The sequence below is a fragment of the Oryctolagus cuniculus genome, chromosome 1 (assembly GCF_051225735.1).
Source record: "Oryctolagus cuniculus isolate XC-2025 breed Fujian yellow rabbit chromosome 1, ASM5122573v1, whole genome shotgun sequence".
Taxonomy (NCBI): domain Eukaryota; kingdom Metazoa; phylum Chordata; class Mammalia; order Lagomorpha; family Leporidae; genus Oryctolagus; species Oryctolagus cuniculus.
Genome location: NC_142867.1, coordinates 172,418,322 through 172,445,204, shown reverse-complemented (window position 1 = coordinate 172,445,204; position 26,883 = coordinate 172,418,322). Strand labels below are relative to the sequence as shown.

The window sequence follows — 26,883 nt, the reverse complement described above, 5'->3', positions numbered from 1 at the left end:
TGATGTGTTCATGAAGCTTCTATAGCACCCCTGGCCTGGATGTGATCTTTATTCCAGAGAAGAAAAATTTTAAAATGTACCACTATCATCTACGAAAAGTAAGTCAGGTGGGTTTTGGGTGGCAACAACGCACATACACACACCCTGAGAAACACTTCTTGCCTTGACTTGACTGTTGCACAATTGTAGTTGATAGAAATATGGCTCCCTGGAAGGCAGTTTAGCTAGACTACATAGATGGTTGTAGTATCTTACTGGCATGAAATTAGTTTCTATCTCATCAGAATATCCACACAACATTGGTTCTACTTTATTTTACCATCATCAGTTATATATGCTTCTCTTTTATTTGTGGCAGTAAATAGCTATGGAATATAGCAAGTGGCCTTTAACTTCTACAAAGAACAAGAATGAGTGTATTTCACCACTTTGCTGTCACTGAAGTCTTTTTTGTTATGTTTAACTTAATGATAACTTAACATGTTTGTTTGATTCAGTTTACATCTTTGTACTTCATAAAAAATTTGGGGAGGGAGATGTAGTAACATCATTCAGAAAAACTTGGACTTCCAGAAATGAGGTAGATTCTTTGGTTTATTTTAATTTATGGTTTTTTATGTTTTATGTTTAGTTTATATTTTTATATATCTTTACCAAAGTATCACTTCAAGATTAAATGCAATGTAATTAATTTTTACATGTTTAAGAAAAAGGAAAAAGTTAACACATAAGATTACATTATATGTACCAAATGCCTGCTTTGACATTCATGGGTCATCTTCTCAGGAAACATTTTGACCAAAATTCCCCCTTTTTCTTTCAGGTAGTTTTAAAATAGTGATATAAATCACAACACATAGAAAATAATCAATTTGGCAACACATGGAAGAAAAAGGTGAAGGTCTTAACATGTACTGTGAGCATTTAATTTGTCACACTTTGTAAGATACTTTAGCACTTACATATTTTTATCTGTAAATGCCATCTTTTTGTTTTATAGTAGTTTGAAGCCCTTATCAGATTTTTATGTAGAGTTCTATATCTTGAAAGATTAGGAGTATTTACTAATACTGTTTAAAATGAAATTAGTCAAACATATCCTATCTTTACATTTTAGTGGGTTGAGAGGTCAGTCCCTCTGTTAGGATTTATGAGATCACTAATTAAAAGTCAGCAGTAGATGCGTTGGACAGCAACACAACTTACCCCAAAAGGAAAATTTTATTTCCAAAAGGAAAGAAATTGATTTCCTGAATTTTTGTTACCATTGAAGAATGCATGAAAACACAAACTTTTCATTAGTAATAATTACTAGTGGTTATTATTATTTGTTTCTTTTTCTTCACCTTGGAAGACAACAGAATGGTCTCACACTGTAAAGAAAGCTGCACAGTATGAGTAGCCAAGAAACCTGTGCTTTAGGTTTAACATGAGCAGTTGGGTACTATTGAAGCAAGTCACTTCAATTATCTCTGTAGCCTTATGTAGAGTTACGTCTAGTCCTCAGAGATGGAAGAACAATTAAAGCTAATTCATTCCCTGTTACATAAAATTTTAAGAAAGAATCTCCTATGAATACAAGATGCCATGACTTTTATTAGGATTTTATACATTTACAAAAAGTGGTTCATTAGCTATTTTGATAAGAAATCAGAATTGTTTCTTTATCACTGAAGAGCTTTATATATTCTCTGTAAGCTAAAAGAAATAGTGAGATTTTACTAATACATATGTGTCTTGATTAAAAAAATATTACTTTATGTTAGGATAACCCTTTACTGTTTCTGGGAAACAGTTTATCTTTTTAAAAAGATTTTTTTTTTTTGCTAGAAGCCTTTTAAAAATAACCTTTTACCCTCTCATCTATGTACCCAGAAAAATAGAAATAATCACCTGCTCAATCATCTTTGATTTCTGCATTTATTCTGTCAGAAGAAAGCTTGCATACTAATTAAAGTGATGGCTTTTGTGTTTTCAATAGCTAATCATGTAATTATGTCTTTCCTAGACACTGTTGGGTCTATTTGAATAAGAGAGATCATGAGTTCAGAAAGTCCTTAGCAGTTTTTCTTGTTAAACTTAAAGTGAGATACAATGAGAGGAAAGGCACAACTCTGGCCCCAAAAGAACTACAATAAGAGGTGCTTCCAAAATTTGTCGTGGTCTGTTCTAAATGAGAATTTCCTGTAAGTCACATTATGATCTATATTCTAAATTATGTGTCATGTATCTGATAGAGAAGGATAAACAAGGGAAAGGAAATGACAGTTTTATGTACTCAAGGACAAATTTGATTGATGGTCACTGGGGGAAAACAAAGTTGTAGAAATTGTTTAACATTGGCTTTTTGTCAAAGGTCACCAGATATTTCACCTACATCATAGAAATGTCTGAAATAATAGAGTGGATCTCTTGTATTGAAGTAATTATCCAAATTATATAGTACGGAAAATTTTAAAGTATTAATGTATATCTAAAACAAATATTTGGGAACATTTTAATATATAAGAATATAATTTTTTATTTTTATGAGAATTTAAATGATACTGAATAAAATACATGATAAATAATTATATTGATATGTTTTATGCATTTATATAACTTTGGAAATTGGAACTTTTCATAAACATTACCTTCCACTTGATAATCAGTGAGTTTTTTCAGTTGACTTTTCATTTTAATTTTTTTCAGTAAGATGTATTTGCATCATCCTAAATATTTATTAAATGTGTAACAATCTTCCACTTGGCAGCTGAAAATTTGGTCTAGATTCATTGACTTAGTATTAGGGGTGTTCTTTCAGACAACAGCTGTTTTAGATCACTGGTATCAGTTTCTCTTTCATACCAAAGCTTTGTATGGCTGGTACAAATTTATCAAGGACTATTTAGTCATTAGCTAATTCATTCTATACCATAGAGGATGAGGGTATTTGGAAAACATCCCTGTGTATTACATAGTGAGAAATATTTTTCAGGATGTACAATGGAGTGCATTTAATTGAATGACACCAAGCCAAACCTTAGAAGAAGCCAAACAAAAAGCTATCTTCAAAGCACACACATTTCTTTTGGAAAAGCATTTGCTATGGCTTTTGTTCATAGAGTCTATTATACAGAAGCCTTGTTTGGGTTGGATATTTTGTTTGACTTTATTAATTTTAGCAGAAATATTTCTATCTGTAGTGTTCCCCAGGGGTCCTGAAGCTTTCAGCCTCCATCTTTAATTAAAAAATAAAATGGAGAAAATTAAAACCAAGCAGTGATGAAACTTTCTTCTCTTGCTCTGGGACATTTTTGTCAATTATAAAAATTGAGCAAAAAATTGGGAATATTTAAGGTTGTTTTCAAATAGAAAAAAAAAAGTTTACCCAGGATTTTATTTTATTGCTTAATGAAGTGATAAATCAAGGACATATGGTTGCATCTGAGGGTACAATGCCATAGGGTATGTCAAATGGGTGGGAAAAGACAATGGGGAAAAGTGGTTGCAAATATTTTTTCCTAGGGAAAAAGTAATTTTGTATTAGTGGATAGTAGTGAAATAAAGAATTCAACCATTTATAAAAGGTAGGACATTATTTCTGAGCCTGAATAGTTAGAATCTGTCAAAGTACTTCATTTTTTAGCAGTCAGTATTATTTCAAATATCTCTGTTAATTGAAATATTTTTTCTTATTGAGAGACCTATACTTCCTAAGGCAGAGTTTAGTTTAATTCAACACACATTTAATCATTGATTAACATATGCTTATAATTATGCTCATACATGAAGACTGAAAGAATAAGACCTATTCTACTTTCATGAAGGCCATCTTGTATTTTTCAAAATTCACTTAGAAAAACCACATTATTACAGGAATTTCAAGCAAAACTATGTTGGTATAAAATGAGAGAGCTGAGGGCCAAACAAGGGTTGATGACCCAACTATTTTAGTGAAAACAAGAAATCTACTCCACCTATATGGGACCAATATGGAAAAGTTAACAGCAAGAGGTAGGCCCATTGAAACAAAAATTTTTCTGGTGAAAGACATACACAGAAAAGAAGCAGCAATGGCCTAAGACCCCAAGTTATCAGCTGCAGAAAAGGTGGAGAAATTTTCTGATTTCTCACTCCTCTTTCATTCCCGTTTCCTGCCTATCAGGAAGTCTGATTGACATGGGAAACCAGGAAATGTAGTTCCCCATAAAATGGAGAAGAGACAATCAAGTTAAAGAAGATATCTGAGACCTAATAGGCAAATAATTTTGAAAACAGTTGAGTAAAACACCAGCATATGTGTTTTTAAACAGGTGATTTATTTAAAGTAGTTTAATAAACTGTGGTCAATAAATCACATTTGATAGCTGTAACAACATGTGATAAATGATAAGTACAAATATGATAAATGCAAGGGTGATATTCAGGTACTTGAGCGACGCCCATCTCTGAGTCTGCAGCTGCTAAGCAACCTTTTCCATGGAATGGATAAGAATACTCCCGAAAGATAGACGGTGTGGTGCAGCCTCATTAAAGTGGCAGCGTCTTGTGGGGCCATCCATTACGTTCCAACCGAGCTGGATCAAGTTAGAAAATGGATTTCTGACTGGAATCTCACCACTGAGAAGAAACGCACCCTTTTAAGGCTTCTTTATGAGGCACTCGTGGACTGTAAGAAAAGTGATGCTGCTTCAAAAGTCATGGTGGAATTACTTGGAAGTGACACAGAGGATAATGTTTCCCAGGCTCGAGTTGACGCCCACAGGTGTATTGTACCAGCACTGAAAGACCCAAATGCATTTCTTTCTGACCATCTTCTTACTTTGAAAGCAGTCAAGTTATTGGAAGGCAAACTTATTCGTAATCTTTCAACCATTTTTGTGAGTGCTAAATTGGCATCCTATGTCAAGTTCTACCAGAATAATAAAGACTTCATTGATTTACTTGGGCTATTACAAGAACAGAATATGGCAAAAATGAGAGTACTTACTTTTATGGGAATGGCAGTAGAAAATAAGGAAATTTCTTTTGATACAATGCAGCAAGAACTCCAGATTGGAGCTGATGATGTTGAAGCATTTGTTATTGATGTGGTAAGAACTAAAATGATCTGCAAAATTGATCAAACTCAGAGAAAAGTAGTTGCCAGTCATAGCACACATTGAACATTCAGAAAACAGCAGTGGCAACAACTGTATGATACACTTAATGCATGGAAACAAAACTTGAACAAAGTGAAAAACAGCCTTTTGAGTCTTTCTGATACCTGTTTTTTTTATGCATATAATTTTGTTCTGTTGGGGGAGAAAACCTAAATCATAGTAAAACGTTATAAACTTAAAAAAAAAATAGAGCCAGCCAATGATGCCTTAACAATGATACATAATTCATGGATGACTTCACAATGATAACTGAAGAATACATGAGAGCCAAAACCAGGGAAACATGAAGGATGAAAGTTGTTCCAAGTAGAAGGATTTACAAGTATAATGACTTCAGGGTTGGCGCCGTGGCTCCCATATGAACGCTGGTTCTAGTCCCGGCTGCTCCTCTTCTGATCCAGCTTTCTGCTATGGCCTAGGAGAGCAGTAGAGGATGGCCTAAGTCCTTGGGCCCCTCCACCTACGTGGGAGACACGGAAGATGCTCCTGGCTCCTGGCTCCTGGCTCCTGGCTCCTAGCTTCAGATCAGCTCAGCTCCAGCCGTTGCGGCAATTTGGGGAGTGAACCAGCAGACAAAAGACCTTTCTCTGTCTCTACCCCTCAATGTCTGAAACTCTACCTCTCAAATAAATAAATAAAATCTTTAAAAAAAAGTATAATGACTTGAAAATTTAAATGTGAAAGTATATTTTGGAATTCAAAATAGGTTGAAAGTATTGTGGGAAGAGAAGTAGAATCAAGAGTCAATTTATAAATTTTTGGTCATATCTGGAAAGTAATGGCAACTCATCAAAAGTTTAAGTAGAGGAATCACATGATTAAATATTCTCAAATTTGGCAAGTGGCGTATACAAGAAATTTATGGAGGAAAAATCCATTATAATATCTTAGGTATTAATTACTCTTCAAAAATATACATGAATTCAACTTCATTCATTTTCATTATGGAAAAAAAAAAAGCCATGTAATTTCTCCTTACTAAAAGTCATTTGTTGGAGTGGGAAGTTAAAGAAATGGTACATGGAGAAAAACTGTGTCACCTCCTGGCTTTTTCTTTCTTTGTTTTATTTTTAATAAATAAATGACTTTTTAATTCATGGTTGACTGTTGGTCATCAGTCCTAAGAACTATTTGTAGCACTGCTTATAAAGGAAAATATGAACACTACACATTTAAAAATTCACAAACACAAGTCATCTTTAAGTGTGGAAATATATTTTTATGTGTGATGTACATATGTGTGCATGTTCATGCATGTGTCAAAGAACAAGAACAGGAGACCAAGTACACATTCCAATAAAATACTAAAGTGTAAGCTTCTGAGCTTTCTTGCAATTAATTAAATGTCACATAAATAAAAATATAATAGTATTTAATATTGAGGCTTTATATGTGTAATGGTACAGAAAGTTTAGATTATAGATGGAAATAATCAAAAGTCTAGTCCTCCGAGTTTATTTTACACTCCCCGAACAAGTTTTAAATTTTCTCAGAATATAGAACTCCCCTAGACAAGAATGACAAAAATCAAATAGACTTTGGTTTATGAAGGCACAATTGGGATTATAGTTACCATAGCAACATGAACAACGAGTCTATATCTAAAATCATTTTTTATAAACAGTTTTTATCCACATCTGGACCATTTAGTATTGTGTACTCTGAAGGTTATTTATGCTATGACAATACATCAGTCACTATTATAGCAGAAATAATCCAATTGTCTTTATTAATGATAGATGTTTTATTTCACAATTTCACTTCTCTGTAGAATTACAAGACTGATTGCAATGAAATCCTGAGGAATATAAAGGATTCATTTTTTTTTTCCCTTAATCAACACCTTAGCTTCACTTTCTAATCTACTTTCCGTAGTGGAGAAAATCTAATTCTTTAAAATGTACCTTATCTTGATTTATATTCCAGAACATTTTCAGCTGGGCATGTCTATTCATTGTTCTAAAATCCATTGTTTTCATCTTATTACAAACCTTACATTTTTATCAAATACAGTCTAAATAAAAGAAGATAATAAGTACTATGTGTCCAATCATCCAGGTAGCACTCTTATATAAATAGCAAATGCAATGCCAGGATTTACATGTATGTGTGCTTGTGTATGTACGGAGATAAATGAGTACATGTGGAGACTTCACAATTTTGTGAAGCTGGCGTTGTGGTACAATGGGTTAAGCTGTTAGTTGTAAAGGCCACATTCTGTTCCAGAGTGCCAGTTTAAGACTCAGCTACTCCACTTATGATCCAGATTCCTAATAATACATCCAGAAAGACAACAGATGGTAGATCAAGTGCTTGGCCATCTGCCACACACCTGGATGACTCCAATGGATTTGCTGGCTCCTAGTTGTGGCATTTGGAGAGTGAACCATGGCTGGAAGATCAATTTCTCTTTCACTTTCTCTCATACTCACTCTCTTACACACGTAGGTCTGACTTTCAAATAGATGAAAATATATGAATATTTTGTAAGTTTTAGAAAAAATGAAATTAAAATAGGTTTATTTTGGTACAACAAATTTTGAAATCCATACTTTTTTGGAATATGCATTTCCATGAACTTTTTGAAGAAATTTTATACTTTGTACACCTTTGTTCTTTTTTGTACAAAATTGAATTTATAGGCTTAATATCCTGCTTTTATTATTTCATAGTATGATCATTTTCATATTGTGACAATTCTTTCAAAACATCACTAGGATTTCTTTTTTTTTTATAAGATTTTATTTATTTATTTGAAAGAACCACAGAGAGGCAGAGGCAGAGAGAGAGACAGGTCTTCCATCCTCTGGTTTACTGCCCACTTGGCTGCAATGGCCGGAGCTGTGCCATTCCATGGATGCAGGGGCCCAAGGACTTGGGCCATCTTCCACTTCTCTCCCAGAACACATCAGAGAGCTGGACTGGAAGTGGAGCAGCCAGGACTCGAACCAGCAACCATGTGGGATGCTGGTACTATAGGCAGCAGCTTTACCAACTACGCTGTGGTGCCAGCCTCCTTCACTAGAATTTCTTCAAATGAAATCATCTGACTGGACTGTAGTTACATCAGGCATTTCTTTGCTGGTAGACAGTGTATACAGTGTTTAAATATTTGTGGACTGTTAGGTTTGGAATGAAAACACATATATTTTTGCATAATCTTTGCATGGATTCTTTGTTAGCTTCTAGAAATAGAATTATGATTGGCTCTGCATATCTACAACTCTGTATCTAGGAATTCATTGAGTTTCTGATCCAACATATTCAGGGGGAAAAAGTACATCTGCACTGAATATGTACAGAATTTTCTTTGGTTATTCACTAAACACGTTATACCATAGCAACTATCTATATAAGTCAGCTTTTAATTAATACAGTTAAATACCTGAGACATCTAATTATTTGAAGGGAAAACATTTATTTAGCTTGCAGCTTTAGAGGTTCAAGTGCAAGAATGGCTGAACTGATTTCTTGGGCATTTGGTGAGGGCAATAGATGACCATGGCAGAGCACATGCAGAGCAAAGAAGCATAGAGAGGGGTGCATATCCAAGTGGAGGTTTTTAAAACAATCCTCAGTCAATAACTTAAAAGATAACAGATGCACTATCTACCAAATATATCCTCTTAGTGATAAGAGCTCCCACTAGGTCCCACCCCTAATAATACCATTACTTCCCAGTGGCATCACCCTAATGACAAGCCCCTTAACAAGTCAACTTTTTTGGAGACACCCAAATTTTTAAACCATATCATTATGCCTCTGGCTCGCAAAGCTGATGTCCATCTTACGATGCAAAATGGACTCATTCTACCACGAAGAGTCCTAAAGTCTTAATGTTCTGAAATTGCTCAATATTCCAACCCAACATCTTTTCTAAGACTTCAGGCAAACTGCTTTAACTGTAACATGAAAAACACGTTACTTATTTCCAAGAAATGGTAGTCGGACAGGCACAGGGTATCCGTTCCTATTCCAAAAGGGGCCATATGGAAATGTACACAAAGATGAACGGGGCAATAGAAAGAAACCCCACAGGGAAAGTATTAAGACGACAACTGCATTTCTGGTATTTGGAGCACACTGTGGCAAGGGCAGCCCTGTCCCCAACGTTTAGCTGGTCACAGCCCACATGGCTGCTGTCTGGAGTTTCGTGGAGAATCATGCATTGTTGCTAAGACTGGGGTGGCATGTAGCAGATTGCACTGACTTCCTGGGTTCTCAGCATTGGTTTTCCCTCACACCACTTCACTATACATCACCCCATTAGAGGCTTTTTACAGGAACTACAACCATGTCACTCCACTCTGCCTTGCTTTCTAAGCTTTCCACTGAAATTCCAATGGGAAGCCACCGTGAGCCCATAACCTTTGCATTCTGTAGCCTGCAAAATCAGTGTCATGTGGACAAAGTCTGATGCCAGCACAAGTTGTACCTGGGCCTGCTTGAACTAGGGCTACAGCATCTGAGTGGTTTGTTGACTTAACTCTAGGAAAATAATCCCAAGATGGTCTTGGGCAAACCCAAATAAAATACTCTGAGGTTCATGAAAGGATTCTGCACTTTCAGGCCTTTAGGAGTATCTGATGGGAGGAGCAGCTTCAAGATTTATGAGACTTTCTCAAGCCCTTTTTCCATTGTCTTGCCAATTAGCACATGGCTTTATTTTACCTGCACTAATCACTTTAGAAAGCAATTTCTCCTTTACATTCTCCTGTCCCTAACATAGTTTTTGCATGTTCTTTCCCTGACTAGGCTGTGAATTTTTCAAATTTTCTTACTATGCTTCTTTTTGCTCCTGGTTTTCACTGTAAAACTTACTAAAAGCAGCTGATGATACCCATTCTATAGCCCAAATGCTTTGTTCTTTTGAAATACCCTCCACTGAATAAACTAAGTTTGGCCATCCACAAAGTCTCAGCTCAAGAGAACGATACAGTCATGTTGTTTGGCAGAGTGTAACAAGAATGGCCTTTAGGTCAGTTCTCAATAGAGCCCTCATTTCTATCTGGAATCTGATTAGCATGGCCTTCACTGTCCACCTTTCTATCAGTATTCTGAGCTTTTAAGATCTCACGAGAATCTGGCATAACACCCTTTTTAAGGCATTCTAAACTTTAACCTGCTCCTACAAATTTTTCCAGCCTATTCCTGTAAACCAATTCCAAAGGCACTTCAGCATCTTTAAGTATACTTATAAAAATGACCTGCTTCTTTGTACCAATTTTCTTTGTGAGCTTTTGCTGCTACAAGGAAATAACTGAAACGATCAACCTTATGAATAGGGTGAGTTTATTTACTTCAGGTATCGAGGTTCAAAGCCAAGATCCGCCATCCTGTTTGTTGGGCGTTTGGTGAGGGTAGTAGATGGCAATGGCAGAGCAAACACAAAGGAAAGATTATATTGGGAGCCAGGAGAGAGAGTAGGCCTAAGCTCAGCCTTTTAGGTCAATCCTCTTGTGAGAGCCCAAGAGGCCGCATGTGCATCCCAAGAGCATGACCCCAGTAACATGAGGATATTCCACTGGACCTCCGTGTTTAATGGATTCCCAGCCTTTCTGAGGGACAGTCCTGTAACATATGGACCTTTGGGGGCAATCTTAATTAGTATCCAAACCATGGCATCTTTACATTGTGTTTGGTATTGTGAGTAATTTAGAGATGATTTAAAGTATTCAGGAGGCTATACAAATACTGTACACTATGTGCAAATAACACACCACTCTCTAAAATACTGTACACTCTGTGCAAATAACACACCACTCTCTAAGAGAGACTTGATTATCTGCAGATTTTGGTGTCCACTACGGGTTGTAGAACAAATACCCTACAAATAGTGAGGCAACTTTACAGGGTTAATTAATTTTCTATGATATTAATATATATAGTCACTATTTTTCAGCTGCCAGTGTGTGCTAACTGGCATTGGTTTTAACCCATCCACTTCCTGATCTTCTCTGAGAACTCTACTAAGATACACTTCCAGACACTACAGGTAGATGAGACCAGAGTCTTGTAATTTCCATGACTTAGTTAACTTCTTAATGTGTCTTTCCTCCGAAATATATGGATTTGTTTCAACTTCTATTCATGTTGGTCAAAGCTTTATCAAATTGAGCCTTTGAAAGATAAATCTTCTAAAGGAATATGCTGAGAGAGGATATCTGAAGACAACCTGTATAATCATCTCAAGACCATTTGTGTTATAGACATTATCTAAGTAAAAATGTTCCCATTTCTTCCATGTAAGAAGGCCAAATTTTATATATATATATAATATATATATATATATATAATATAACATTATATATCTGGAAGGCCACTATGGCAATACTCATTTTGCTGAAGCTAAGTCCCAAAAAGTGGGATATTCTGATTCTTAGAAAGTGCTTTTTACTACATTAGAAGCTCATCTTCCCTGAAGTTCTCTCTTTAAGTTAAGGGTCCTGGTATTTATTCTACAAATTAGAAGGATAACCTTCTCTTTTGTCTTCATTATTGATATGAAAATATTCAAACATTTTGCATAGACAGTTTATTACAAATGGTAAGATTGTTATCTAGGGGACCATGTGATTTTATTTAAACCAAGTAGGTGAAATACAATAGATTATTTGAAATCTATTTAACAAAGCTTTGAAAATGTAGCAAGAATATATTTTACCCTGATTTGAATTCATTTATAGAATATTTCCTATGAAGTAAAGCCTCTAATTTTAACTATTTAAGTTCATATGTCTTAACTCTGGAAAACCATACCTGTATCCTTAAATTACAAGATCATCCAGTCACATGTTATCTTCCCTATCTATATAGAGTGGAAGAAATATTTCAGATTTAAGAGTTCAGTGTTTGTTGGTGATTATCACTTTTTTCCATTGTGTTCCTAAGGCCTATATTAGAAAAGCAAGGTAGCTAAGTTTGTCCTAAAAATAGATTATTGCTTGGGGACCCTAAGGGGATTTAAAAGGTTAATCAATGTTACAAGTGCATTGTAAGATAAAAATTAACTTGATGAGAAAAGTGACAACAACAAATTTCTGTAAATTTTTCAGATATTTAATCTGGTCTCAAATGTATTTCATGGTTCATAATTCAGTCATGTTGAACTTTTTTGATCACTCAACTCAAAGTGTTCAGGCTCCATCTCAAGCAATAAATCTGAGTTACTTTAGAAAAAGAATTTTGATGCCAAAGTAAGCTAACATGAATGAAACATCATATGATCATATGAAAGGTTTTATAGATAGATTAAGCTTTACAAAATATACCTGCTATTGATTAATTGTGTGATCTTACAAGAGTTGGTTACTCCAACTCTGAGTGAAACCCTTATCTAGCACAGGTCTGCCAAGAAGAGACTAAGACAGGATAAAATATGCCAAGAGTTTATTTGGGGATATACCTACATGAAAGGAAATAGAGAAGAGGTCAAAAATATCTACAAAAGCTATCAAACCATGATGTAAGCGTGATCATGGTTAGGGAAAAAGAGACTTCAAAATGAGGGGAGAGTGTCTTAGACTGCCAACTAGTCCAAGTAGTCCATCTGCTAGTCTGTTAAAAAAAAAAAAAAAGAGTATTGGGGCAGGCTTTTGGCATTATGATTAAGACACTGGCTAGGATGCATTTGTTCCATGAGTGCACACATATTTGATCACTAACTCCAGCTTTCTGCTAATTCAGATGTTGGGAGGCAACAGTGGTGGCTCAAGTAGTTGAGTTCCTGCTACTCATATGGGAGATTTGGACTTAGTCCCCAAGCTCCTGGTTTCAAGCCACTGCCTTGGCTATTGTATGCATTTGGAGAGTGAACCAGTGATTAGGGATGGATTTTCTCTGTGTATTTCTTTTCTTCCTCCCTCCCTTCTCCTCTCCCTCTGCCTCTTAAATTAAAAAGAAAAATTTACAAGAACACTGAAACTTTCAGAAATATTTCTTTTATTATGTCTCTGCTACAATAAATGTTAAATATTTTGTTGCTATTGTAAATAGGATTGTTATCATTTGGTATGGGAACGATTTTTACATGTTGATTTTTAACCAACAAGTACTGAAATTCTTTAGATTGAAATGCTTATTGAATCTTTAGGATTTCTTACATTTATATCATGTTATCTGCAAAATCATGTTCAAATTGGATATAGTTTCTTTTTAATTTTTTATTTTAACTTTTATTTAATAAATATAAATTTCCAAAGTACAGCTTTTGTATTACAGTGGCTTCCCTCCCCCCATAACTTCCCTCCCACTCACACCCCTCCCATCTTCCGCTCCCTCTCCCATTCCATTCACATCAAGATTCATTTTCAATTATCTTTATATACAGAAGATCAATTTAGTATATATTAAGTAAAGATTTCAACAGTTTGCACCCACACAGAAACACAAAGTGAAAAATACTGTTTGAGTACTAGTTATACCGTTAATTCAAATTGTGCAACACATTAAGGACAGAGATCCTACATGGGGAATAAGTACACAATGACTCCTGTTGTTGACTTAACAATTGACACTCTTGTCTATGGCATCAGTGGATATAGTTTCTTATCTACTTGTTCTGGCCTCAATTTCCTGCATTATATTGAAAAGAAGTGATATGAGTGGGCACCCTTACCTTGAACCAGATCTTGGAAAGCTGTGTTCTTTTCATACATAGTCTTTATTGTGTTGAGATAAGTTCTTTCTATAGCTGTTTTTTTAAAAATCATGAATGAATATTGAAATTAAACTTTCTTTAGTATCTATTGAGGTGATTTTAAAAATTCTGTGGTGGGATGGGACAGTAATGTGGTTCAGGTAGAAGATGAGAATGGGGAGGAAAATGTAGGAGATATTGCTGGAGAACCTCCAATACTGAGAGAAAAAAGATACATAGAGTCTCAGAGATACGTTCTGCATTATATAAAACAACTGCCGCAAAGACACAATAGATGTTTGTTGGGGATAGACTTGGGATGGATTTGGACTTGGTAAAAAAAAGGTCATATGATTCTGGGCCCTTTAGGCAGTCATAAGCCAAATGAATTATCTGTGAAGTACAAGAGGACTATGAAATATTTATTTTCAAATTTCATTGACAGATTTCAGTGACATATAGAGTAAAAGTATTTTAAAACCTGGTTGGGCACTCTGGCCTCAGAATCAGCCCTTAAGGCATTTGTATCTGGCTAAAAAGCCCATGAGAGTATTTCAGGCATGGAAAGCCAAGACACTCTGGCAAAAATATATATATATATATATATATATATATATATATATATATATGACCTAAATAAAAGATCTCTGTGAGTGAGATTCCAGCAGAAAGAATGGGCCATCAAATAAGGAGGTACCTTTCTCTGAAGGGAGGAGATTACTTCCACTTTAACTCTGACCGTGTCTAAATATGATTGAAGTTGGTGAACTCAAGAGGCTTCCATAGCCTTGGCAACCCATGACAAGAGGCTCAGGTGATTACTGATGCCATAAACAAGAGGGTCAATTGTTAAATCAACAACAGGAGTCACTGTGCACTTACTCCCCATGTAGGATCTCTGTCCTTAATGTGTTGCACAATTTGAATTAACGGTATAACTAGTACTCAAACAGTATTTTTCACTTTGTGTTTCTGTGTGGGTGCAAACTGTTGAAATCTTTACTTAATATATACTAAATTGATCTTCTGTATATAAAGATAATTGAAAATGAATCTTGATGTGAATGGAATGGGAGAGGGAGCAGGAGATGGGAGGGTTGGGGGTGGGAGGGAAGTTATGGGGGGTAGCCATTGTAATCCATAAACTGTACTTTGGAAATTTATATTCAATAAAGAAAAGTTAAAAAAAAAAAGAAAATGAATCTTGATGTGAATGGAATGGGAGAGGGAGCAGGAGATGGGATGATTGTGGGTGGGAGAGAGGTTAAGGGGGAGAAAAGCCACTATAATTCAAAAGTTGTATTTTGGAAATTTATATTTATTAAATAAAAGTTAAAAAAAACATAGTTCAATAATAAAATATAGATTGCTTTAAATTTGGCAAAAAAAAAAAATCCATTTGAAATGGCTTCCTAAGTTTTAGAGAAATTTTTACAACACACTCTAATTTCTAACTTTTCTATAATTCTGCTATAAAATCCATAGGTTTGCTATTGCCATCACCCCTATTGATTCTTAGGCAGTAATTTTATCAAAAGTTGAACCAACTGTGGTAATTGTGACAGAGGTAGCAGCACTCAACAGAAAGAATCATCTCCCTGTACATTTCTCATGTGCCTTCTGGTTATGTTAGAGCTATGTGGGTATAGTAGTTTTTTTTCACTATAGGAAATACCTGAGTGGACAGCATTGTGGCACAGCATGTTAAGCTATTACCTGCAATGCTGGCATCCCATCTCCCTGGTTCAAGTCCCAGCTACTCCACTTCTGATGCAGTTCCATACCATTGTGCCTGGGAGAGCAGCAGAAGATGGCCCCAGCATTTGGGTCTCTGTCATTCACATGGGAGACCCTGATGGAGTACCTGGTTCCTGGTTTTGGCCTGGTCTTGCATCACCTTTTGCAGCCATTTGGGAAATAAACCAGTGGAGGCTGGCATGAGCTCCTCCTCTAGCGCTCTCACCCTCTGAAACTCTGCATATCAAATATATTATGATTAGTGATGCATTAATCTTGTGATTAGAGAGTGGATTGAAATTATGTTTTTGGGAGGCTGGCATTGTGGCACAGTAGGTACAGCTGCTGCTTGTGATGCTGGAATTCTGTATGGGTGCCAGTTCAAGTCCCAGCCACTCTGCTTCCAAACCAGCTCCCTGCCAATGGCCTGGGAACAGCAGTAGAGGATGGCCAAAATACTTGGGCCCCTATACCCACGTGGGAGACTCAGAAGAAGCTTTGACTTGTCTCAGCCCTGGCCATTGCAGTCATTTTGGGAGTGAACCAACAGAGTAAAGATCTGTCTATCTGTCTCTCTCTCTCTCCTCCCTCAATACCTCTTTCCCTCTCTCCCTCTCTCCCTCTCCTCCTCTGACTCTCCTTCTCTGTAACTCTGTCTTTCAAATAAATAAACGTTTTTTTTTGTTGTTGTTGTTTTTTTTTTTTTTTTGCAAAAATTAAAAGAAAGGAAAGGGGGGATTGAGGGATAGAAGGGGGAGAGAGGAATCTTCTTAGAATTGTTCCTATAAATAAATGAAATCTGGTCTCTTTATCGTAATAATTTTTTTTAATGTAGAGGAGAAAAAACAATGAATCTTAAGAAATACCTGAGGCCAGCGCTACGGCTCACTTGGCTAATCCTCTGCCTGTAGTGCCAGCACCCCGGATTCTAGTCCTGGTCGGGGCGCCAGATTCTGTCCCAGTTGCTCCTCTTCCAGTCCAGCTCTCTACTGTGGCCCAGGAGGGCAGTGGAGGATGGCCCAAGTGCTTGGGCCCTGTACCCGCATGGGAGACCAGGAGGAAGCACCTGGCTCCTGGCTTGGCTTCGATCAGCGTGGTGCGCCAGCTGCAGCGGCCATTGGAGGGTGAACCAACAGCAAAGGAAGACCTTTCTCTCTGTCTCTCTCTCTAATTCTGCCTGTCAAAAAAAAATGAAAAAAAGAAATAACTGAGAAGTAGCTACTTATGAAGGAAGATATTTCTTTTGGCTCATGATTTTGGAGGGTCAGGGTCCACGCGTGTACAGATCCTGTGGTTTTGCTCACCTTGTTAAGGACTGCAGTGGCAGTGTGCATGTGAAGTTTGGATCACAAGGCAGGGGAGGAAGCAAAGGGTGGTGAGGACTGACTCACATTTATGTTACCAACCCTCTAATGAGAGCTTCTTTTTAAGGATGCACCCACACTTAGTTCACTTCCTAAACACCATGATTGGATCATGTTTCCACTCTCCCAGCACAACCAACAAATGATCCTGGTGTTTAAAGTACTATATGAGTTTTGGAGCCAAATCATGTTCAAAGTATAATAGCAGCTAACTAGAATCCACAAGCTGTGAGCAGAAATGTCATGTGTGTTATTATGGATCATGTAGGGAGATCACTACATCTATATCTGGTCCTCCTACTAATTAGGACAGAATCATAGATAGGTGTAGCTTTCTTTCATAAGTTTAGGGTATTAAGCATCTTTGAGCACAACCCTTTCTGCTTCCATTTGTGGATGAAAGAGAGAGAGAACTTCCAACCACATGTTCACTCCCAGCATGGCTGACATGACCCAGTCTAGGCCCAGCTAAAACCAGGAGCCAGGAACTTTTTCCAGATCTCCTACCTGATATAGGGGCCTGAATACTTGGGCCATCTGCTGCTGCTTTCCCATGAGCATTAGCAAGGAGTTGTATTGGAAGTGGAGCAGCAAGGATGTGAACTGGTGCCCATATGGGATGCAGGTGTTACAGATAGCAGCTTTACCTGCTACACCATGATGCCAGCCCCAAATCCTTTTCTTTAAACCACTGAAAATTCTGCATTATTTTGTTGTCACAGCATAATCCACATATCACTTCTAAATTGTGTTGTATACTTCAACACATCTAATAGACATATAACAGAGAACTTACATTGTATAGGTATCAGAAGCAAGACCTGTATACATCAAACCTAATAATATGGAAATACTCATATGTCACTAAAATAAGAATACTGTTTAGAAAATATCTGGGGGAAATGTTCTACATCAATAACCATTTTTTAAATTATTTCAGAAGTCTTGGTGTTAATTCTTTAAATATTTGATGTAGTTTAAATGGTTTCAAGTATTTGGTTATATTCAATCTTGACACCTATTATTGGTAGATTTAGGTATTCTGTTTCTTCATGATTCAATCTGGGAAATATGTATGTGTCTAAGAATTTCTCTATTTCTTCTAGATCATCAAATGTGTTGCCACATAGTTCATAGGAATCTCTAACGGTTCTTTGTATTTCTGTGGCATCCCTGGTAGTATCTCAATTTACATCTCTAATTTTATGTATTTGGAAATCCTGTCTTTTTTTTTCTTGGCAAGTATCACTAGGATTTATCAATCCATATATAATTTCAAAGAACAAGCTCTCAGTTTCAGATTTTTTTTATAATTTTTAAGTTTCTATGTCACTTATTTGTACTTTTCATTATATTGTTTGTTTCCTTCTACCAATTCTGTATTTGATTTGTTCTTGCTTTTTAGTTCATTGAGTATAATGATACGTTTGAGAGCTTTATATTATTGTTTTGATGCAGGCACTGATTGCTATAAACATCCCTCTTAATACTGCTTTCACTGTATCCTATAGGTTTTAGTATGTTGTGTTTGATTTTCACTTTTTTTCAAGATTTTTTTTTTAATTTTCTCTTTGATTTCCGTTTTGAGTCATTGGTTGCTTAGGAGTAAGTTGTCTAATTTTTATGTATTTGTATGGCTTATAGCAGTTTTCTTCCTCATGACTTCTAGTTTTGTCCAATTGCAGTCTGAAGAGATATTCATTATAATTTCTATTTTTGTTGAAACTCATTTTGTGGCATACCCGATGATCTAGCCTGGAAAGTGTTTCATGTGCTGTTGAGAATGTGCATCCTGCAGCTGCTGGGTGGAAAATTCTGTAGATGTCTATTAGAACCTGCTGATATGATATGCAATTTCCCTTTGCAACTGAAAGTTGAGTGTTAAAATCTGCTACTAATATTGTATTGGAGTCGGTATCTCCATGTTTGTCAATATTTGCATAGATTTATATTTACAAGTGTTATTTCTTCTTGCTTGCTTGAATCTTTTTGCTATATAATGACCTTCCCTGGTCTCTATTTATTTTTTATATAAAAATCTAATTTATCTAATGGAAGTATGGGTATCCCTGCTTTTATGGGGCTCTGCTTTCATGGAATATTTTATTCTATACTTTTGTTTTCAGTTTATGTATGTCCTTAGAGGTAGAATGAGTTTAGCTGGGAGCTCTTTCTTAATCCACTTTGTCACTCTGTCTCCTAATTGGAGAATGTAATCCATTGGCATTTAAGATATTTATTGATATGTCAGATCTTACTACTGCAATTTTGATTTTTTTTGTGTGTTTTTTTTATTGTGGTAAGTTTCTTTGTTCCTCCTTAAACTGCAATCTTCATTTGTTCCTAAGTGATGTTCTATAGTGTTGTACTTTGATTCCTTGCTTATGATTTAAGTCTATGTTTAGGTTTTTCTTCGTGATTACCTTGAGGCTTAGAAAAATCCTATTTTGGCTATAGCAAGCTCTCTTGAAATGATAACTTAATATTAGTTATAAAAATAAGAGACAAAAGATAAAGAGACACGTTCTAATAAAGCACTCAATATTGATGTTCAATTTGTTCTTAGATTTTAAATTTTTGATGTTACATTTTATATCTCTACATCATCTTTCATTAACATTTTAGTGTAGTAATTGTTTTAGTCTTCATAACAAAGTTATGTATGTATTACCATGATTATAATATTAAAGCATTCTGAATTTGTTGGTATAGTTACTCTTCCCAGTGACTTTTCTACCTTCTGATATTCTTATTTGTTAGTATATTTTTCAGCTTGAAAAACTACCTTTAACATTTCTTGGAAGACAGATTTTGTGATAATTTCTATCAGCTTTTCCTTGCCTAGGAATTTCTTTGTCTCTCCTGAATACCTGAAGGAAACCTTTGCCGCATACACTCTTCTTGGTTGGCAATATTTTCGTACTGTTAAGATCTCATTCCACTTTATGTTGCCTGTAAGGTTTAGTTTAGAAGTCTGCAGTCAAATTGGAAACCCTTTGTGTGTTATTTGCTTCTTTTCTCGTGCAACATTTCAAATTCTCTTTGTCTTAAAACATAGGATCTTGATTATAATGTATCTTGAAGTAGACTTGATTGGGTTGGATCTGATTAATGACCTCTCACCTTCCTGTACTTTACAGCTGTATTTTTCTTCCTAGGTTTGAAAAGTTTTCTGTTATTATCTCCTCGAATGTCTCCTCTACCCCTTTGGCATTCTCAAGTCCTTCTTGAATCCCAATAACTCCAATAATTACTCTTTTCATGCTAACCCATATTGCTCATAAACTTTCATTATCCCTTCCTAATTCTTTTCCTTCTTTTCAGTCCTTAAATTCTGTGTTTAAATTGCCTGTTTTTATTCTCGCTAATTTCTTTCTTCTGTTTATTCTTTTATTGATTTTTTATAATATATTAAATTTCATATACTGCATTTTCCATTGAAGGAGTTATGCTTGATTTTGTTTTATTACCACCATCTCTCAAACTTGTTCAGATTTTGATTGTTTCTCTGTGTTCTCTTGAATTTCACTGAGTTTTCTTAAAGCTTCTATTTTGAAATCTTAAGTATTTGGGAATTTCAAAAGGTTGGGTTTTTTTTTTTTTTTTTTTTGTACCTTATTAAGCTCATAGTTCCGTGGAAGTTACTGATGACCGCTGGAGTACATCATCATTTGTGCACTGAACTACTAATTTTAGTAACCTCGTGTTATTGGTGACTCTCCTAGAAATTCTGAGCCATCTGTTCTGCAGTATTGAGCATTGAGCATTGTTCAGTTGGGCTGAGGGGGCCTCACTGTTCAATGCTATACCCATCAGCCACTAGTGATGCTGGCTGGAGTATAAGACTGCTCAAACAGGACCACACAACTTCACTGAGCACTGAAGCAGGTCCAGGGAATCTGTCTTTAGGCACTGGTCTCAGGGTGTGTTATTTGCCCAAGGTTGAACGAGGGATGGTGGAGGCAGTTCCTCAGCTACTCAGGTAGGCGCTAGGTGGATCACACTTGTTTCTCACAGTCACCATACCCTGAGTAATTTTGGGTGTGCACCCCAGGCATGTGAAAAGTTGGTGGTGATATATACAAAACAATTCTGTTTTACCAGGACACAGACCTTTGGCTGATCTGGGGTCAAGTCTAAAGTCTGCATCCGCAGGAACTGGCCTTTTTTCTGTAGTGCTAGTGTAGATTGCTTGGTATTTGAATCTTTGTTCACGTTGGTGTATCTGCAGGAATGTCATCACCACAGCTTCATACTTGGCTACCATGTTGGTCCCACTCCTGCTATTTTAATTGAGGCAAAATAAATGTAATCAATGAAGTCTCAGTATCTTCAGAATGCACTCCGATGAATTTTACCATATCTGATAGATTTTAACTTATGTATATTTAATCATGAAAGAAAATTTCCTTCAGTTCCTTTCCAAATCTCAAAGTCATCTCTGTTCTAATTTCCTTCTGTAGAGAGTAGTTTTGCCTGTGGTAGTATGTGATAATATGTGGTAGAAGTGGAAACATAAGAGGGCTTTTCAGAAAGTTTCTGGAAAATGCTTATTATGAAAAAATTATGCATGGGTTTTTCAAAAATTACATCAGAATGAACCTACCTTTGAATACTGTTTTCCATGAGCTTTTTGAAACACATTTGTACTCTGTATTTTTGCATGTCACATCTATCCTTCAGCATGTCAGCATGTTTTTAGGATGCATTCTTGATGCTACACATCACCAGTTTGATTCCTTTTTGTAAATATTTCTTATAATTGTTTCTCGGCCTTTTGGCTAAGATCAAGTGTGGTGTCTGTTCTTATCAGTTTAATAAATGTTACTTGCACACTATGAGCTATTTAACATCTTCTTGCTGATGGAAACTTAGATTGCTTATAGTTTGGGGAAATTATGAATAAAACTGTTTTAAACAGTCTCACATAATTCATTTTGTGAACATATGTTTTTATTTGTCTTGGTTAAAGACCTAGTGGTTGAATAACTGAGCCATACTTGGTGAAATTGAAGCTTTGTAGGAAAGTGTTATTGAATAATGCAGTTGTATCATTCTTTATTCCCAGCAGTAGTATACGTGTACGTGAAATGGGATATTAGTTAGTCATATAAAATAAAGAAATCCTGCACATGATGACATTCTTTTTTATTATTATTAGGCAGAGTTAGTGAGAAAGAGAGTGGCAGAGAGAAAGGTCTTCCTTCCATTGGTTCACCCCACAAATGACTGCTACCGCCGGCGCACTGCACCAATTCAAAGCCAGGAGCCAGGTGCTTCTTCCTGGTCTCCCATGTGGGCGCAGGGCCCAAGGACTTGGGCCATCCTCCACTGCCTTCCTGGGCCACAGCAGCGCTAGACTGGAAGAGGAGCAACTGGGACTAGAACCCAGAGTGCCGGCGCTGCAGGCAGAGGATTAGCCTAATGAGCCGCGGCACCGGCCACATGATGACATTCTAAGTGAAATAAGCTGGGCATATGAGGGCAGGTATTACATAGTACCATCTCATTGAAAAACCTAAAATACTGAAACAGAACATAGGAAAGGAGAATGGTGTTTTCCAGGGGTTTGGAGTAGGGGGAAGATGAAAGAAGGTACTCATCACAGGGCACAAATTAACATTTGTCCCAGATTAATCTGTAGTTAACAATATTGTATTCTATAAAAAATGTGGTGCGGGCATATCTTAAATGTTCCTGTAACAATGTGAATAATAATAAGAAGAGAGCAGGAGGAAACTTTTGAGGTGATGTATATGTAAGTGGCACTGATTGTGGTGATGGTTTCGCTAGTATATACTCATCTCCAAACTCTTAATTTGTATACATTAAGTATGTGTAGCTTTTTTTAGGTTGATCATACATCACTGATGAAGTTTTATAATCAAACAACATGCCCTACCAAGCCCTCCAAACTATTGCTTCAAAGCATTCTAACAACTTTTCTTCATGTTTCTTATTGTGTGATTTTTTAAAAAAATTTTGTTAATATAAAGAACAGATTTCATGTATTTCATGGGTACAAGTCTAAGATGATAACCATGCTTCCTTCCCCATCTCTCCCTTCCTCAATGCCTTTTCTAATTCCTTTTTGTTTTCTTTAATTTTCGCAAAAATGAATTTAAATTCACTCCATAAACATAGGCTAGCACTAACCATCATTTTTAACAAGTAAATATGGAAAGAACACAGTTCCAAAGGAGTATAAAAGGGCTGAAAACAGTAACCAAATCAAAAAATGTCCATTTCATTCTTTAGTATCCCATATCAGAGAAAACATGATATTTGTCTTTTTGAGACTTGCTTAATTCAACAAGTTTAACAGTTTCTAGTTGCATTCATTTTGTTACAAAAGACTGGATTTCATTCTTTTTATTCTGAGTAGTATTCCCTAGTATATATTTACACCACATTTTATTTATCCAGTCATCAGTTGATGGACATCTGGGTTGATTCCAAATCTTAGCTATTGTGAATTGAGTTGCAATAAACATGGAGATTAAAATAAGTCTTTCAATTTCTGATTTCATTTCATTTCAGTAAATTCTCAGGAGTGGAAATTTGGTCATTTGGTGACTCTATTTTCAGATTTATGGGGAATCTACTGTCTTCCATAATGTCTGTACTAGTTTATAGTCCCACCAACAGTTGATCAGGATACTTTTTCCCCACATCCTTGCAGGTATTTATTATTTGTTGATTTCTTTAGGTCAGCCACTCTAACTTGGGTGAGATGAAACGTCATTTTGGTTTTTATTACATTTTTCTGATGGCTAGTGATTCTGAGCATTTTTTCATGTGTCTGTTGGTCATTGTATTTCATCCTTTGAAAAATGACTATTCATGTCCCTTGCCTATTTCTTAACTGGGTTATTTTGTTGTTGTTACTGAGTTACTTGATCTCTTTATAGACCCTGGCTATTAATACTTTATTAGTTTCAAGTCTACAAATACTTTCTCCCACTCTGTTGGTAGCTTCTTCACTTTGTTGAGTGTTTCCCTTGCAGTGGAGAAGCTACTTAACTCAATGTAATCCCATCTGTTTAATTTTGCTTTTATTGCCAATGCTTCTGGGGTCTTCCAAGAATTCTTTGCCTATGCCAATGTCATGAAGAGTTTCCCCAGTGCTTTCCTTCATGGTTAGATGGTATCAGGTCATACATTTATATACTTGATGCATTGTGAGTTGATTTTTGTATAAGGTGCAACTTTGGGGTCTTGTTTCATACATGTGCATGTAGAGATCCAACTTTACCAGCACCATTTAATGAAGAGACTGTCTTTTCTTTATGGATTGATTTTTAGCTCATTTGTCAAACATTAGTTGGTTGTAGCTACATGAATCTTTAATTTCTGGAGCTTCTATTCTATTACATTGATCTACTTGTTTATTTTTGTGCCAGTACCACTCTGCTTTGATTATAACTGCTTTGTACTATGTCTTGAAATTTGGTATTGTGATGCCTCTGGCTTTCTTTTTGTTATTTAAGATTGCTTTATCTATTCAAGGTCTCTTTTGTTTCTATATGAATTTTAGTATTGATTTTTCTATATCTGAGAAGAATGTTGCTGGTATATTGATTGGAATTGCGTTGAATCCGTAAATTGCTTTGGGGAGTATGGATACTTTGATGGTACTGATCCTTCCAGTCCATAAACATAGATTTTTTTTTCCATTTTTTCTTTTATGTCTTCTATTTCTTCAATCTCTTGTAAAATTTTCATTGTAGCAATATTTCATTTATTTATAATCTGCCTAGGTTGTGTTCATAAAAAAATCCCTAAATTTTTTAGCAATAAAACTTTGTGTTTTTTTATTGTCTACATCAGGGATTATAGTGTACATATAATGTTAAGTTATCAATGCACCTAAAATTAATATTGAGCAGTTACAACTATCAGGAAGACAAAATAGAAATAAGTCTACTTAATATTCCTTGTGTTGTGGTCTAATGTTTTAATTCTACATCTCTTATAAACACCCAAAACAGAATCATTATATTTACTTTAAATAATAAATAGTCATTTAAAGAAACTTAGAGAAAAATAGTCTTTCATATTTAGCCACATATTTCCTATCTTCAGTCTTCTTTTCTTCTAATTATTGATCCAAACCTTCACCTGGAATAGTTTACACTGTACTTCATGAAATTATTCTTGCATTTCCTATAGTGTAGGTCTGTTTGTTCATATGTAGCCCAAAGCCCTATGGTGAACTCTCACACAGACTTCAGTGGTGCCATCTGAAGAGCTCCCTCTGATCCAGTACCACCACCAAACCAGCCCACCTCCAAGTGACTACAGCCAACTTAGCAGCTCCAAACTCCAATATCTGTAACCTCAGTTCAGTGACACCAGTGGGTTCTTGGACTCTACCTCCCAGCACTATTGTCAGAAATTTTTTTACCAGAAAGATAGCCAAAGAAACACAGAGTTCTTTATATTGTTCTTTGAAAATTGTCTTTGACTGCATATTGTCCAGTGTCTGAAATATTTGTTTCATATATCTTGTGCGCTTTTATTGTTGTTTATATCAGTAGGGCAAGCCTGGTATCACTTTCTCTGTTATGACTCTGCAAAGAGATTCCACTTTCATTTTAGATGATTATGTTTAATGTTTTATTTCTTTTTTATAAAATAATGCTTGAATGAAAAGTATTTTTTTAAAAACTCAGTACTGGAAAAACAACTGGAAAATGAACTTTTTACAGTCTCATTCAAAAAGTATTTTTGAGAATTTTCCTAAACAATAAATGCTGTGCACATAAAAATTAATATTCAAAGGACAGCCCAAGAATTGTTAGTAATGTACAGTTCTCCTCTAAATGTTTATTGCAGTAATATCACTTATGCTTGATACAGACCAGATTTCTCTGCAGTTTATTAGCAGTCAACAGTTATTATATGGCAATAGTGTTTACAAACTATAATTTATTACTTTAACTTATGAGTTAGTATCAAATGAAAGAAGCAAATCATGCATTACTTTTGGTTGGAAAAATTCTATATACTGGAATATATTAACAGTGTCATTGTTAATGTTTTGAAAAATGTATTCATTCAACACTCTTGAATGCAGAAGTTCCTGTAATGTGAAAAGGGTCAGGCTGTTTTGCTGAGTATCTGTTGTATATAGAGTTTGCTCACACCCTCTGCTCATTCAATGATAAATGATACTTTAAAGAGTACCATTTTAAATTAACCAATTTTACTGCAAAATGCAAAATCTTAATTTTAGATTTTAAAGCCCTTTGAGTTATCTTGTAATCAATGAAATAACTCCCAAATATGTGATATTTTTAAGACAAGATTATAACAAAACTCTTCCATTTGATGAAATATCATTAACACATATTTTAAAATCTCTAATAGAATATATAAAAATTACAGATTGGTATAGTAAAAAGCACACTATACCATATAGAAGTTAAAATTCATGATCTCTCATTGCTGCTCATAATAATGTACCCAATTTGAGCAGGTTATTCAATTTTCATAACTTATTTCTTCATACATTAAGAAAAGGATAGCACATATGTCTTAATAACATCACTATTTTTGCCAGCATGATGAAGATTATGGGAATCACTTCAGTGTATGAGTGTCATGATTGTCACTGAAGAAAAACAATGGGATTTTTCTTCTAGCCTCTGTTCACTGTTGGTTTACCAGGTTGCCTTTAGAAAAGATTTAGAGCTATTTCTCAAATTCATAAATGATGTCTTTAATATCTACTCTTTTGAACTGGCAGAGAAATAATTCATAGAGAAGGAGAAACATTAAAGAATACTAGCCTAAGCTATTAAAAGAAAAATCACTTATGAAACTGGCTATTTTGTTTAATATATATTGAGATTTTTTTAAAGTTTTTTTATTGAAAGAGTTACAGAGAGAGGTAGAGCCAGACAGAGAGGGGGTGTCTTCCATGTGCTGACTCACTCCCCAAATGGCTGGGACTCCCAGAAATGAGCTGATCCAAAGCCAGGAGCCAGGAGCTTCA

General features: G+C 35.5%; 1 protein-coding gene and 2 pseudogenes across 2 annotated transcripts in view; all 3 read left to right on the top strand.

The window, feature by feature from the left end:
• The window catches only part of LOC127493655 (eukaryotic translation initiation factor 3 subunit M pseudogene), a 122,783-nt pseudogene extending 117,452 nt beyond the window's left edge, over positions 1-5,331 (top strand).
• PTPRD (protein tyrosine phosphatase receptor type D) overlaps positions 1-26,883 on the top strand; it is a 1,783,257-nt gene that overhangs the window by 522,031 nt on the left and 1,234,343 nt on the right. The window lies entirely within an intron of this gene.
• LOC127485367 (U2 spliceosomal RNA) lies at positions 21,645-21,757 on the top strand (annotated as a pseudogene).